General features: G+C 38.7%; 1 protein-coding gene and 1 pseudogene across 3 annotated transcripts in view; one reads left to right on the top strand and one right to left on the bottom strand.

Moving 5' to 3' along the window:
- Positions 1–16,316, bottom strand: part of ITGBL1 (integrin subunit beta like 1) — a 277,370-nt gene that overhangs the window by 76,050 nt on the left and 185,004 nt on the right. The gene's annotated exons all lie outside the window — the stretch shown is intronic.
- On the top strand, positions 8,479–10,112 carry LOC105709113 (alpha-1,3-mannosyl-glycoprotein 4-beta-N-acetylglucosaminyltransferase B-like; annotated as a pseudogene).

Below are 16,316 nucleotides of genomic sequence, written 5' to 3'. Positions count from 1 at the left end.
GGCCTTACAACATGGAATAACATAAGATAGTAAACTATGGACGTATTCAGGGGAGGAAAAAAAATGACAAGGGTTTTTGAAGGTAAATTAAGGAGGTTACATAAGTTATTTTGAGATAATAATCCTTGGCTACAGGGATCAATAACAAAGTCGGCATCTGTCCAAGGTTGGGCAGGCAGTTGCTGGGCAGATATCCTTACATAAGTATATATATTTTTGTGTGTATGGCTGTGGTTTTGGCAGTCTTTTGTGACTGTTCCTGTTATTAGGCAATCCTACATAAGAACCCTCCCTTCATATTTCCCACCTTATTTTGTCAGGGTTTGACACAAGTGATTCCATTTTGATTCTGATAGCTTTCACAAAGCATTTTCTCCAAGATTGGGAGCAAGACAAGCATGCTCACGATCACTATACTTAACTAACATTATACAGAAGCCATAGCTAATTGCCCTAAAGCAAGAAAAAGAAATACAAATAGTACAGAAAGGAAGAAATGCCACAGTAATTATTCACATATGACATGAGTATGTGGGTAAAAAATGCAAAAGAAGCTCCATATAAGCTATTATAATTAATAAGTAAATTTAGCAAGGTTCCTAGATACAAGTGCTTCATAATTTTAAAAATAGTTATATTTTTATATAGTAGCAACAAACATTTAAGACATTAATTTTTTAAATCATATCATTTATAACAAATACAGAAAATAGGAAGACTCATGAAAGATGTAAAGACCTCTGTATAGAAAACTGCAAATAATTGAATTTAAAAATATATAAAAAAGGCTATAGATTAGAGTATCAAAGCTGTCAATTCTCTGATAATTGATTTATAGATTTAATGCATCCTCATCAAAATCCCAACAGGTTTCATGTTAAGAAAATTCACAAGTTTATTCTAAAATTTATACATAAATGCAAAGGGATACAAATAGCCAAAGTCTTATTGAGAAAAAAAATAGGGAGACAGATTTCAATATCAGATTTTAAGACATAATCTAAAGCTACAGTATTTAAGAATGTAGTGGCCGGGCATGGTGGCTCACGCCTGTTATTCCAGCACTTTGGGAGGCTGAAGCAGGTGGATCACCTGATGTCAGGAGTTCAAAACCTGCCTGGCCAAATTGGCGAAACCCTGTCTCTACTAAAAATACAAAAATTAGCTGGGTGTGGTGGCGGGCACCTGTAATCCCAGCTACTGGGGAGGCTGAGGCAGGAGAATCACTTGAACCCGGGAGGCGGAGGTTACATTGAGCCTCGATGGTGTGAGATAGTGCCATTGCACTCCAGCCTGGGCAACAGAGTGAGACTCCATCTCAGAAAACAAACAAATAACAACAACAACAAAAACAAGAATTTATTGCTGGTGCAAGATCAGACAAATAGGCAAATGAAACAGAATAGAAACATCACAAACAGATTCGCACATATACGGTCACTTGATTTATGATGTGCTAATATTACAGTGCAGTGAAAAAAGTTTATTTTTAAATAAATTGATCCTGGATCAATCATATATCCCAATTAGATTCAAACAGCATTTTTAACCCTTACCTTACATTATAGACACAAATGAAAATAAGTAGAATTAAACAGTATTTATACAAGAAAGAGCATATAAAATTTTTCAGAAAGTTATTGCTGCTCTTTACAATTATTAGAGATCTCTCAGGTAACTTGTAAATAATGTGATTCAATATTTCCCAAAATAATACATTTTTAGTATTATTTATTATGGAGGTCCCATATATTATGTCAGTGTAAATGGACTAATTGAATGATGCTTTCTGATTTGACATTCTATAACTTTATATTAGGTGAATAGAAATGTTAAGCTCTAAATTATCCTCCTAAAAATTCTTCCTGGAATCCAGTTTTAAATGTAACACATAAAACTGCTCAGTTAGTTCAGTCCACTTATTTTCAAGCCTTTGTATTTCACCAATAACACTCTTTAGAATATTAATTTGATAAAGGGCTGCTACCACACTACCATTTTATTGTTCATGTGGTTAATTTTTGATATAATGATTACACTCGATCTGCATGTACTTTCTATCTGCTGACCTCCTCAAGAACATTTTAAAATTATTATGACAATAAATCTGCTGTTTCTCAAGAAAGACAAAGAGAAAAATTTTTAAACAGCATTTCCTCTGTCTCTTTCCCTTAGGCCACTTTGGACATTATTGTAGTTCAAGTAAAGACAATATTTGGTGGTGTTCTTTTTTGTTCATGGTTTTTAAATTGTTTTCTTCAATTACCATCAAGTTTTAATGTAATGTTCATTTTACATTTGTAGTAATAGAAACAAATTGCAAAGTGTACACACTTGTTTCCTTCCTGGAGGCAATTAATTAGAGAATTTAAATACATAACTAATGCCCAGGATGCCTTTGTCTCAACCACTATCTTATCTGCTTCTGATTGGGAAACGTATGAAGAAAACGACCTCAAAATAATTTGGATTATAAAATACAAATTTCATGTTTATTGTAAGGATATGAACAAGAAAGGGTGGACTGAGTGCAATATACCCAGGCCTTCTTACAGGAAAGTAAGAATTGACACAATAGTCAACGGTTGATACGGGCCAAGCACTGTGATGGCAGCTGGAAGACCCATTTTGGTGACAGTTTTATTATCTAGCCTGGATAAGCCACTTTTGCTTCTCACAGATTTAGTTCCTTGTTTTCTGCACAAAGAGATTGGATAAAGTGATCTCTAAAGTGTCTCAGTTGTAATAGAAATAGAGATTCATAAATCTACACCAGTTGTAACTGCCATTCCTGTTTTCTACTTAAATGTTCCAAATATGTGCAGTCAAATTTTATAATCTATTAGACTTTGATAGCAACTATCATGGTATTATTTGCATTTATTCCCAAAGACATTTACTATTATTACTCTGTAATGCAGACATAAAAATCATACTCATTTATTCAACCTCTATTTAAATATTACAATTGTGGTCTTCCATCACAGAAAGAAATCAAGCTGCTTGTGGTTCCCTTCAAATCATCTTTTTTTTTCCTAAAGAAGCTAAGTACAGAAGTACAGTTCCAAATAATGGAATTTACTGGGGGAATAAGTGATCCAGAACTAGGGAAATTAGATTTGCAAATGATATTCCAATGAATATTTTCCACAAAGGCAAAAGTGAACAGTCCAAAAGTCATGGAAATAGTTCAGACACTGTGGGAAGACATGAAAAAAAAATTATTGACTATCTTTTTCAGTATTCCAAGATAATTAAAAACGTAACCATAAGAGACCAGAAACTTTCAAGGACAAACTTAGTTACCTAGAAAAACTGAATGATAATCAAATAAATTAGGGTGCCCCATTTTCCTCACATTCTACCAGATAGGAGGAAATATTCCACTTTAATAAGAATATCAAAGTGGGAGGGATGGAGACGGAGGAAGATAGGGAAATATGCTTCCAATTACAGTAAAGAGAAAGGGAGGGAGGCTATTGGAAGAGTAAGAACAACCAAATGAATGTGATTATGTCTATATTGGCAATGGAAAAACATCAGAAAATAGAGGCATTTGATATGCAGGTCCTCATGCAAGCCCTCATATCTCCCTGACTATAAAAAACATAGAATAAATAGTATTTACTTTGGCTCTCATTATATGAGTTAAACTGTGCTTACGTTTCACTCATTGAAATCTTCAATAAAATCAAAAGAGCGAATATGGAAGAATATAAACAAAGTAAAAATTTAAAATCACATGTAAATGCTAATTGTCAAGAACATTCTTGCCATTTTTGGAAAGCAGTGTCTCATTGAAGCAACAGGAAATTGCCATGAAATGACTTTTGCTTTCACCTGATGTTATCAAAAGAAATAGACTATTCAATCAGTGCAAACAGCGATAGTTAACATCATACTGCAAAAGCTGTTCAGGCAATGAAATGAAGGCAATAAAAGAGAACAAAGAATGCCTAAGCAATTTGATGCTTTAAACAATGATAAACTCTATGTCAGGTAAAAAGCACTGTTCGAAGAACTGGATTACTTTTGTCTTGAATTATTTTAGGCTTAAATACATCTGATTGCCTAAGAGTACAAAGGATAGATTGCTTGCCCATGATGTATTATGTAATGAGTCACTGCATTAATTCCACTGGGAATTTTAATTTGCAGATTCATTTTTATCTGTTCAGAAAATGACAACTGCTTTTTCGTAAGTATAATTAATAAACTTTCTAAACCTAGCATTATTCTAAGTTTCTTGTTTATCTTCCACTTCATTTTTACTTTTGAAAAAAAATATTTGGGGGGTGATGTGATCTTAAATGTCAGCTTTTAGTATTTGTCACATTCTGAAATAGCATGATATGTTACAATGAAACACACAATATATGGGCTTTAGCTTCCAGCAATGCAAAGACCAAATAATCTATTGTACCACATTTCAGTTGTTTATTACTGAGCTTATAGAAGTAATGCAATCCTTCAGGAAACCCAAAAACTGGAACTATAAGCTGAAGCAAGAGCAATAAACCATAAACTCACATGAAAGGAGTCCTGAGGATAAAATCCTACATTAGCACTTCAGGTAAGTGGTACCTACTAACCAGCTTACTCAGGTAAGGTAATAAACTGGTTAGTAGGTACCACGGAATAAGGACTGAAGATGTGCAAAATTAGTAATATTCTTCTCAAAAATGAACAAAAATGTTCATTGAAGAAAAGTGTCCTGAATTTAGGTTTCAAGATATTCCAGAGTTTAGGATAAGCTCAAAACCAAAGACCAAAAAATACACACACAAGGAAGCAAACCACCATGAGTGAAAGCCAGCAAAAACAACATTCTTTGAGTTATCTGTACTGTAGACTGGATGTTGTCCAATTACTCATCTTGCCGTTTTTTTTACTATGTTTGTTATAGCTATTTAAGTATCTGTATCTGTTAATTCCTAATAACTGGGTCATTTATGCATCTGCTTCTATTGTCTGTTGTTGTTTCCTTAGTCCTGTTTCATATTTCTTTGATTGAATGTCAAAAGTTGTATGGAAAAGATTATGGAGCATCTAGATGAAGTGTGCCCCCCAGAATGATTCACCTCTTGGTAATAAATAAAGCAGTGCTTTGTGTTTCTCAATCCCAGACAACCTCCCACCCATCCCAACCACCTGCACACAAAATGCCAGCTTATAGAGCTTACTGAGCTTAAAGTAATGCAATCCTTCAGCAAAGGCATTTGGCAATGTTTGGAGATATTTTTAGATATAACAATAGAGAGGTCCTAAAACTGCACTTACAAAATTATGAAAGTAAGAAAACCTGACATGGTTGAGTTCATCTTGCTTCTAGCCTCAAGGGTGGCTGTCTTCGCACATTTTTGGGCATGAGCAAAGTTAACTTAGGAAGAAATTTATAGTGTAAATGATCATAGCCCTTCCCAAAAACTAGACTGCCCTTGTAAAACAAATGAAAGGCCACCAGGTTAGGGGGATGAGAGGGGCCTGAATTCTGCTAAGATGCAAACATAGTTAAATAATTACCAGCCATTATTCCAGAGGTCATAAGATTTGCAACTTCTCCATTTCTCCTGCAGATATCATGACTATTGTAGAACCTAAGGTTGGCCTTTTGAGATGTCTTTTCAGGATTTTGCATTTCTGAAAACTGGATGGACCCACCAGTGTTTGCCAACCAGTCCTGAGTCCTGTGGCCCCTACCCAGGAACCAACTTGAGCAAGAGAACAGCTTTAGCTCCCTATGATTTCATCTCTGACCCAACCAATCAGCACTCTCCACTCCCTGGGCCCCTACCCACCAAACAACTATCTTCGAAAAAAAACCCTAACCTCTGAGCCTTCGAGGAGTTTCATTTGAGTTATAACTGTGAATTATTATTAAATTCTTTATTTATAATAATTCTTCATTATTAAATTCTTTCCTTACTGCAATGCTATGGTCTCCATGAATTGACTTTGTCCGGTAGGCAGGAAGAACCAATAAAGTGGTTACAGTGTTACTAGCACCTAAAGGGTGGAGGTCAAGAATTCTCCTAAACACCCTACAATGCACAGAAGAACGGTCTCCACAGCAAATAATTATTTGGTCTAAAACGTTAGTAGTGCTGCTATTGAGGAACCCAGAAATAAATGAGGGCTGATTACCCAGTCAGTGATCGAGCTCATCTGAGGCTGAGTTGCATTTATCATTTGCTTACCCTTCCCTTCCCTAGAGGTCCAAACACATTGGCATCTGCCTTCTTACACATATACATACACACCTATGCACATATACATGGTTACTTAAAAATTACCTCATCAAAATTTACTTTTCATCTTTTAAGACTTATTTTCACCTCCTCTAAGAAGCACCACCTGTCACTCCCTCAGCCTCTGTAATTAATCACCACTCTAAGGCCTGATTAGGGGTCACTATAATGTTTAAGATAGAAACTTGGTAGTGCTGTAATCTAACAAATATTGATGGATCTAAAATGGTGTCAAAGTTTGTTTGATATATGTATATTTTTTATTAAAGATTTTGACTTATTGTTTATGAATGTTAATTTTTTAAAGCTAACTTTCAATAGATGCTGGTGAGGGAGATGCTCTGCTACTTGGGAAACCCCAACCCACAAGCAGGTTGCGAATGGTTTAGCACCAAGTTCCTCATATTTTTTAATTTAAGCTGCTCCATTGCATCTTTCATTCAATGCTTGTGACAGGTCATTAGCACTTTTATGACACTACCTGAGACTCCCATCCGCTACACATTTTTAAAATTTATTATCCCAGTTTAAAAAATAACTTCCCTAATTCCCCATTCAAAATTTTAATATAAACTATGACAGATATGCACATACATGTATATGCCCTAAAATCACTGAGTACCTTTTACATTTAGATAATAATTTAACTGATTTTAAAAATATTATCAAAGCAGTCATAATATTAAAGCAATACATGATAACTTTAATTTTTTTTAAATACGTAAGTAGAAGGCAGAACATTCCTTATTATACATAGCTTTAGGAACAAATATTGTTAATGTTTCAATTGATTTTCTTCTAGTATCTTAACTACATCTATTTTTCCAGATATGAATAAACAATGCAATATTATTTCACCTAAAATTATAACAAATATTTTAGTTAGAAACACTTTGACCCTGATTTATTTTAATTAAGATCATTCTCCCAGCAGCCTTTTTCATGACTTAAATTGCGGTTGGACTTCACCTCAAAACATGGTATTATTTCTTAAAAGGAGTATATATATCTGGTACCAGACAAAGTACAGAATTGAATTCTTTCTACTGACAGAATTTCAAAGGTTGATTAATTTACTTTAAGCTTAAGACTCTGGTACAGTGTCTGGTTAACTAAAACAACACCATTTGACTAAAAATGAGCCTGAATATATATTTAAGATGTATTTTATTGATAAAAAGGGAAATAAGTGAATAAGGAGGATGCAAAAATAGATGATGTAGACTTGGAGCTGCAATTGATGTATTACATACTCTTGAAAGACATGTTTGATAAAGGTGAAGATTAGTTATCCATAAATGAAATAATGGATAACTAATTGGCCATTCTTTCCTAGTGGAGAGAGAATGTAGATGTAGTCACTTAAATCAGTAAGTAGACCATTTTCAGGTTAAAAACATCCATCTTTCTACAGAAGTCTTTAAAAATTGCTCTGAACTCTCCCAAATGGGCTTCTTTGTCTTGGGTGCTACTCAAGAGATAAGAAGAGCTGTAAGGGCAGGGGATCCTAGTTCTGCCTGCTTCATTCAGGACTGCTGTGATGCTAGATTATTAAAGAGAGGTCATTTGTTCCTTGCTTTACTACTTGTAGAGACAATCATTAATATTCATCCACGTGTGCAGTGTTCTAGGTATTTTACAGAACATGTAGAGTGTTCAAAATGTAAATCAGTAGAGTCTATGCATACTGATAACCCCATGGGGGGAATATTACCCTCCAGTGTGAAGTCCAGTTTCAACAAGAAGAAACCCAATCTCAAAATATTCTGTAACTTTAAAAAACAAAATCAATGTGCAGAAATCACAGGCATTCCTACACACCATTAACAGACTAACAGAGAGCCAAATCATGAGTGAATTCCCATTCAATTCACAACTGCTTCAAAGAGAATAAAATACCTAGGAATACAACCAACAAAGGATGTCAAGGACCTCTTCAAGGAGAACTACAAACCACTGCTCAAGAAAATAAGAGAGGACACAAATGTAGAAATATTCCATGCTCATAGATAGGAAGAATCAATATCATGAAAATGGCCATACTGCCCAAAGTAATTTATAGATTCAACGCTATCACCATCAAGCTACCAATGACCTTCTTCACAGAACTGGAAAAAACCACTTTAAACTTCATATGGAACCAAAAGAGCCTGCATAGCCAAGACAATCCTAAGCAAAAAGAACAAAGACGGAGGCATCACACTACCTGACTTCAAGCCGCGCACCAGAGATGAGGCTCCGCAATGGCACCTTTCTGACGCTGCTGCTCTTCTGCCTGTGCGCCTTCCTCTAGCTGTCCTGGTACGCGGAGCTCGACGGCCAGAAAGGCGACGTCGTGGACGTTAACCAGCGGGAGTTCCTGGAGCTGCAAGATCGGTTGCACGCAGCTGAGCAGGAGAGCCTCAAGCGCTCCAAGGAGCTCAACCTGGTGCTGGATGAGATCAAGAGCGCCGTTTCGGAGAGGCAGGTGCTGCGAGAGGGAGAGGGCAATTGCACCTGGGGCCGCCTAACAGAGGATCTCCGATTGAAGCCCTGGAACGGCTCGCACCGGTAGGTGCTACACCTGCCCACTGTCTTCCACCACCAACCACACCTGCTGGCCAAGGAGAGCAGTCTGCAGCCCGCGGTGCGCGTGGGACAGGGCCGCACCGGAGTGTCGGTGGTGATAGGCATCCCGAGCGTGCGGCACGAGGTGCATTCGTATCTGAGTGACACTCTGCCTGGCTCATCTCTGAGCTGAGCCCACAGGAGAAGGAGGACTCAGTCACTGTGGTGCTGATTGCTCAGACTGACCCACAGTACACTTCGGCAGTGACAGAGAACATCAAGGCCTTGTTCCCCACCGAGATCCATTCCGGGCTCCTGGAGTTCATCTCACCCTCTTCCCACTTCTACCCTGACTTCTCCCGCCTCCGAGAGTCCTTTGGGGACCCCAAGGAGAGAGTCAGGTGGAGGACCAAACAGAACCTCCATTACTGCTTCCTTGTGATGTACGTGCAGTCCGAAGGCATCTACTACGTGCAGCTGGAGGACAAGCCCAATTACCTGAGCACCATGAAGAACTTCGCCCTGCAGCAGCCTTCAGAGGACTGGATGATCCTGGAGTTCTCCCAGCTGGGCTTCATTGGGAAGATGTTCAAGTCGTTAGACCTGAGCTTGACTGTAGAGTTCATCCTCATGTTATACCGAGACAAGTCCATCGACTGGCCCCTGGGCCATATTCTGTGGGTGAAAGTCTGCAGCCCCGAGAAGGATGCGAAGCACTGTGACTGGCAGAAAGCCAACCTGCGGATCCGCTTCAAGCCGTCCCTCTTCCAGCACGTGGGTACTCACTACTCATTGGCTGGCAAGATCCAGAAACTGAAGGAGAAGGACTTTGGAAAGCGGGCACTGTGGAAGGAGCATGTGAACCCAACAGCAGAGGTGAGCACAAGCCTGAAGACATACCAGCACTTCACCCTGGAGAAAGCCTACCTGCGCGAGGACTTCTTCTGGGCCTTCACCCTCGCCGCGGGGAACTTCATCCGCTGCCGCTTCTTCCAGCCCTTGCGACTGCAGCGGTTTTTCTTCCGCAGTGGAAACATTGAGCACCCAGAGGACAAACTCTTCAACACACCTGTGGAGGTGCTGCCCTTTGATAACCCTCAGTCGGACAAGGAGGCCCTGCAGGAGGGCCTCACCGCCACCCTCCGGTACCCTCGGAGCCCCGACGGCTACCTCCAGATCGGCTCCTTCTACAAGGGAGTGGCAGAAGGAGAGGTGGACCCAGCCTTCGGCCCTCTGGAAGCTCTGCGCCTCTCCATCCAGACGGACTCCCCTGTGTGGGTGATTCTGAGCGAGATCTTCCAGAAAAAGGCCGACTAAGCAGAAGGCCTCTGAGGGTACACTGTGGCCAGCCCTGAAGCCCACGTTTCTGGGGTATTTCATCACTGCCATCCCCAGAGGGCCAGATATGGCCCTGCCCGACGGGTTCTGCCTGGCACCAGGCTCAGGACCACCTGGGATCCGCCGCTGGTCAGGAGGCTCCAGAAGCTGGTGCTGTCCCCTCCCACAGGGACGTGGAGGAGGCAGGAGGCCCCCACACTGTGCCTGAGGCCCGGAACTATTCATACCTGACCTGCCCCAGCCAGGTCGTTTTAGAAGAGCTTTTTCTTGGGTGCCCACAGTCTCTGGCCCAAACACTGGGATGCATATACTACTTTATGTGCTGTGTTTTTTATTCTTGAATACATTGATTTTTTCATGTAAGTCCACATATACTTCTATAAGAGTGTGACTTGTAATAAAGGATTAAAAAAAAAGTCTACAGTAATCAAAACAGCATGGTACTGGTACCAAAACAGAGACATACACCAATGGAACAGAACAGAGGTCTCAGAGGCAACGCCACACATCTGCAACTATCTGATCTTTGACAAACTGGACAAAAACAAGCAACAGGGAAAAGATTCCCTGTTTAATAAATGGTATTGGGAAAACTGGCTAGCCATGTGCAGAAAGCAGAAACTGGACCCCTTCCGGACACCTTACACTAAAATTAAATCCGGATGGATTAAAGACTTAAACACAAAACCTAACACCATAAAAACTCTAAAAGAAAACCTGGGCAAAACCATTCAGGACATAGGCATAGGCAAGGACTTGATGACTAAATCACCAAAAGCATTGGCAACAAAAGCCAAAATAGACAAATGGGATCTAATTAAACTCCGGAACTTCTGCACAGCAAAAGAAACAATCATTAGAGTGAACTGGCAACAAACAGAATGGGAAAATTTTTGCAATCTACCTATCTGACAAAGGGCGAATATCCAGAATCTACAAAGAACTAAAACAGATTTACGAGAAAAAAACAAACCCATCCAAAAGTGGGCAAAGGATATGAACAGACACTTTTCAACAGAAGACATATATGAGGCCAAGAAACATAAGAAAATATTCTCATCACCACTGGTCATTAGAGAAATGCAAATCAAAACTACATTGAGATATCATCTCACACCAGTTAGAATGGTGATCATTAATCTGGAGACAATAGATGCTGGAGAGGATGTGGAAAAATAGGAACACTTTTACACTGTTGGTGAGAGTGTAAATTAGTTCAACCATTGTGGAAGACAGTGTGAATCTTCCTCAAGGGCCTACATATAGAAATTCCATTTGACCCAGCAATCCCATTACTGGGGATATACCCAAAGGATCATAAATCATTCTATTATAAGGACACATGCACACTTATGTTCACTGTAGCACTGATTACAATAGCAAAGACCTGGAACCAACCCAAATGCCCATCAATGATAGACTGGACAAGGAAAATGTGGTACATATATACCATGGAATACTATGCAGCCATAAAAAAGGATGAGTTCGTGTCCTTTGTAGGGACATGAATGAATCTGGAAACCATCATTCTCAGCAAACTGACACAGGAACAGAAAATCAAACACCTCATGTTCTCACTCATAAGTGGGTGTTGAACAATGAGAACACATGGACACAGGGAGGGGAGCATCACACACTGGGGTCTGTTGTGGGGGACCAGGGGAGGGACAGCGGAGGGGTGGGGAGGTTCCAGAGGGATGACATGGGGAGAAATGCCAGATATAGGTGATGCAGGATGGAGGCAAACAAACCACATTGCCATGTACGTACCTATGCAACAATCCCGAATGATCTGCACACGTACCTGAGAACCTAAAGTACCATTAAAAAAAATTTAAAAAAAAAAACAATAAAGTGGAGGGAACCAACATAAAAAAAATCTATTAACAACATCATTAGAGTTTGGGCATAGTTAGCTAATTTGTAAGGAGAGTCAAATGTAATAAAACAAACCAAAATCAAAGAATGGGACCTGTATAAAATGTAGAATGGGACTAAGAATGTATCAAAATGGCTATTTAAAAAAAGTGTGTGACGGGCACTTGAGTAGTCAGGTGGAATTTTACTCTCCATATATGTGTTACCATCAGACCACTTATCTAGAGCTCGCATAGCACCATTGAGTACAGAGGTAACATGTTTGATAAAAGCTTAAAACAATAAAGTTGAACAAAATATGAATAAATCATTTTATCAAGAAGCAAAATAAATTTTTCTACAACTTGAATTAAAAACTGATGATACACTGGGCTAAGCATAATAAAAGTTCATTGATTTAATATAACACGTGTAGTAATTATATTCATATTCAAACTTAAGACACAATGCACATTGTATAAGCTTCATTATGTTTAAGGCCAAGTCACACCACTTTCCTCTCTGCATTTGGGCTCACCTTCTATAGAAGCAGTACTGGGAACACAGTCAAATTAACTAAAACAACACTATTTGACTAAAAAGGAGCCTGAATATATATTCAAGATGTATTTTATTGATTAAAAGGGAAATAAGTGAATGAGAAGGATGCAAAGATAAATGGTGTAGACTTGGAGCAGCAACTGATGTACTGCACACTCTTGAAAGACATGTTTGATAAAGGTGAGGATTAGTTATCCACAAATGAAAGAAAAATATTGCCACCTATTACAAACAAATTAGAATATGATTTTGAAAGAGTAGAGTGTTAAGTGGGTGGTCCTTATATATCTTTTTATGAACATGCATCACATTCTCTGGATATTAAGGACTAAGCTCTGATTTTTTTTTTAATCTTGCTCAAGTTTCTGTTTAAGTGTTCTAAAAAGTCATGCCCGCCAAACCATAAATTCTCATCAGATGGGTTTTATTTAACCCTATATATCATGGCTTACTTTCCAATCTGACTCTGGTACAACATTACAAAACAAGGAAGAAAATAAAAATATTTTACCCCAAAACATGTTTCTGTGCTGTATCTTAAAGTAGCCCCGCAAAGCTGTTCTTTGTAGGGAAAATCTGCATCTCTTAACATAGTTAGATCATTTTCTCCCAGGTCCTCCCAATCCTGAAGAGATTAACTAAAAGTCGAGTACCTTTTAAAGATCTGAATAGGAAACCTTTGGCATCTTTTGTCTCTAAAGGCAGCTACTATAAAACTTCAAAAGAACATTGGTCTCCACAATCTTTTATCTTAATCCGAACATTTCCTTCATTTCCTTTCTATTTATTCAAGACTTTAGACAAACTCAACCAATGGTCACCAGAAAATGTTTAAATTTACCTTTAGCATGAAAGCCCCCCTCCCGGCCCCTGCTTTGAGTTGTCCCACCTTTCTGAACCAAACCAATATATTTCTTAAATGTATTTGATTGATGTCTCATGCCTTCCTAAAATAAGTAAAACCAAGCTGTACCTTGGACACATGTTCCCAGGATCTCCTGAGGGCTGTGTCATGGGCCATGGTCACTCATATTTGGCTTAGAATAAATCTCTTCAAATATTTCACAGAGTTGGACTCTTTTAAGGCTTCCATAGCATCTCTTCAGGCTTTGCCAATGATTACTCGTGGGAATGGCCAGCATCATAAGAGCTGCCTCCACTCAATCAGCTCAGGTACCACCACACGGCACATCAGAGATCTGTGACAACCCGATTTAACATGGAGAAGTACATGAATGTTGGCAGTAAGAGTGGATGTTTTAAATGCAAAGCAGTAAGATGTAGCATTAGCTTCATAGAAAGGGGAAGTGAAAATTGGGTTTACAAACAGAAATACTAGAAAGCATAGGAGAGAGGAACTTAAAATTTTCAATACTTCTTTTCTTTACACCAGGTTGTTCTCAATCCCATTGCTGTGGTTCCCCTGTGTTATCGATGCTCTAATTACACTTGTAGAAATAGGAAAATAACTACAACGGAGATTTGCATTTTCTGAAAATAAATTATTAATGCATAAATTTGACTAAATTTATCTTGTCTATCACCTCGCATTTCAGAACATTTAAATGTGCATGTCTGCAAATTGCTTTTTGCAATATGTCTACTCCTCCCACATAAGAAAATAGAAAGATAAGATAAAACAAAACACTCATTCTGTGCCATCAGTCTAGTTTCAATCTAGCAGTGCAGTGAGATTTCAAGGGCAGGGTGCTTTCATGAATTCATTCTCCTCTTTGCCAAGATCCCCGCCTTCATGGCACACTTTGCTTTTCAGCAAGTGTGTCATTTCTTGCATCACTTTCACCTCAGTCATTTTCAGAAATCCAAGTCTCCAGACCGCACACCACCAAAAGGAACTGCGTCACTATTCTGCGCTATTCCTCATGCCCCTTCTCCTCTTCACTCCTTTCCTGATGTCTGTGAAACTTAATCTGTCATCAGCAAGGTTATCTATATCCATACGCCTTCTTCTCCGAACATTGCTTTAATCTTCTTGCTGTAACTGAAATCTGCCTGTTCCTCAGCACTGCTTTCACCCTTTCGTCTTGGTTTCCAGGTCTCTCCTCCCAGACTTAGAAAAGTTGCTTTGTTCCCAGCCATTCCCATAACTTTGTAGACTTTCTCCCTGGGTGGTTGCATCCAGGCCCACAGAGCTTTACAACAATCTGCATTCTGAAGATGTCACATCTATGTATCTAACTCAGACTTCTCTTGTGACTTTCAGACATGTGTATTGAACTTCTCACTTTGTATCATAAGCACCTCAAATGTAACATGACCAAAAGAGAACCACTGATTTGCCCACACCGCCATCAAATCAGCTCCTCAAGGCTTTCTGTTTCTCTGTTAACGACATGACTCTTCACCTAGTAACTAAGATCAAAAATGATCAGGATTCCTCTCTTTCACTCATATTCCAAATCTCAAATGCAAATTATGATACCATTTCCACCGCTCCCATCATCTTCTACCTGAACTCCTGTTACGTTGCTCAGTTGGCCCTTGTCCCCACCTTTGGTATCCAGAGGCACCCACCACACAGCAGCCAGAGGGGTTTCTCGAAGGAAAGAAAAGTATGTCACCTTCCTCTTCTAAAAATCTTCCAATGGCCTTTATTAATTTAGAATAAAATCCAAACTTGGACTTCAGGGCCCTACATGGTCTGTCTCAAACAAGATGTAAACTCATCTCTCTCTGTTCCTCAGCCTCAGTTATGATCATCTGAACACAGTTATCCTTTTCATCCCTGAAGTCTGCAAACTTGGCATTTTTGTATTTGAGATTACTTTTACTTGTAAAACATTCCCCCCAAATTTTGATCACTGTCTTGTCATTTATTTCTCAACACATACTTCATCTTAAGAAGCCCTCTCTACCACCTGTATTCCTTATTGTGTTGCCACAGTTCATCATAGCACTTGCCAAAACCATGTATTGTCTTGCTGCCTATTTACATGTTTTTGGAGCCCTCTCCTTACTAATTAAAATGTATGCTACTTAAAGTCAAAGATTCTATTTTGAGCATCAATGTATTTCATATATGTATCTAACATATATTTGTTGACTGACATGTTGATTGATTTTGGTCATATTTTTAGTGCTGCATTTACTTTTCCCATTTATTCTGAACTCTTTTCATGATCCCAGAGTTCCAGTTTTCTTCCTTCTTACTCTTAATTATAACAAATCTGATAAAGTCAGTGACATCCCAATATTCACCTAAATTCAGAAGTATCTCTTATATGATCGATCTTCTTCACCTCAACACTAGTAACGGACTTTTCCATCATGATACTGGCTTCAGTTAGTCAATAGCTGAAGTTTCTTATTCTGTGATGGTCACTATATTGAGGTAACTTTGGTATATCTGTTTCTTTCTTACGCATTTTGGTGTTTTTGAGGAAACACTTCTGGAACCTTTTTCCAGTCTTCCCCATGTAGAGGTTGGTAGGTTTAAATAATTGTAACAAAGCACTGGTAAGGGAATAGATATTCATTGATACCTTCATTCTTCTTAGACAAAAAAATTTGGATTTTCCACATATGGGTTCGAAGTCTGGGACTTCTGAAAATGTCTTAAAACTACAGGTATGCAAGAAATAGGCCTGCTCCAAAGCATCTGTGTGACTATGACCAGTCAACCAGTTTCCTGGCATTATACTAAATATTGCATGTCCACCATTTGATTCTTCTCCACCATGACCCCATACAATATTTAGTATGTTTTTATTAATTTTTCAGATGAGGCACATGGACTTAGAGGGT

Source organism: Aotus nancymaae, unplaced genomic scaffold (genome assembly GCF_030222135.1).
Source record: "Aotus nancymaae isolate 86718 unplaced genomic scaffold, 86718_ANA_hifiasm-v0.15.2.pri h1tg000161l, whole genome shotgun sequence".
Classification (NCBI taxonomy): Eukaryota; Metazoa; Chordata; class Mammalia; order Primates; family Aotidae; genus Aotus; species Aotus nancymaae.
This window is presented reverse-complemented; position numbering and strand designations above follow the sequence as displayed.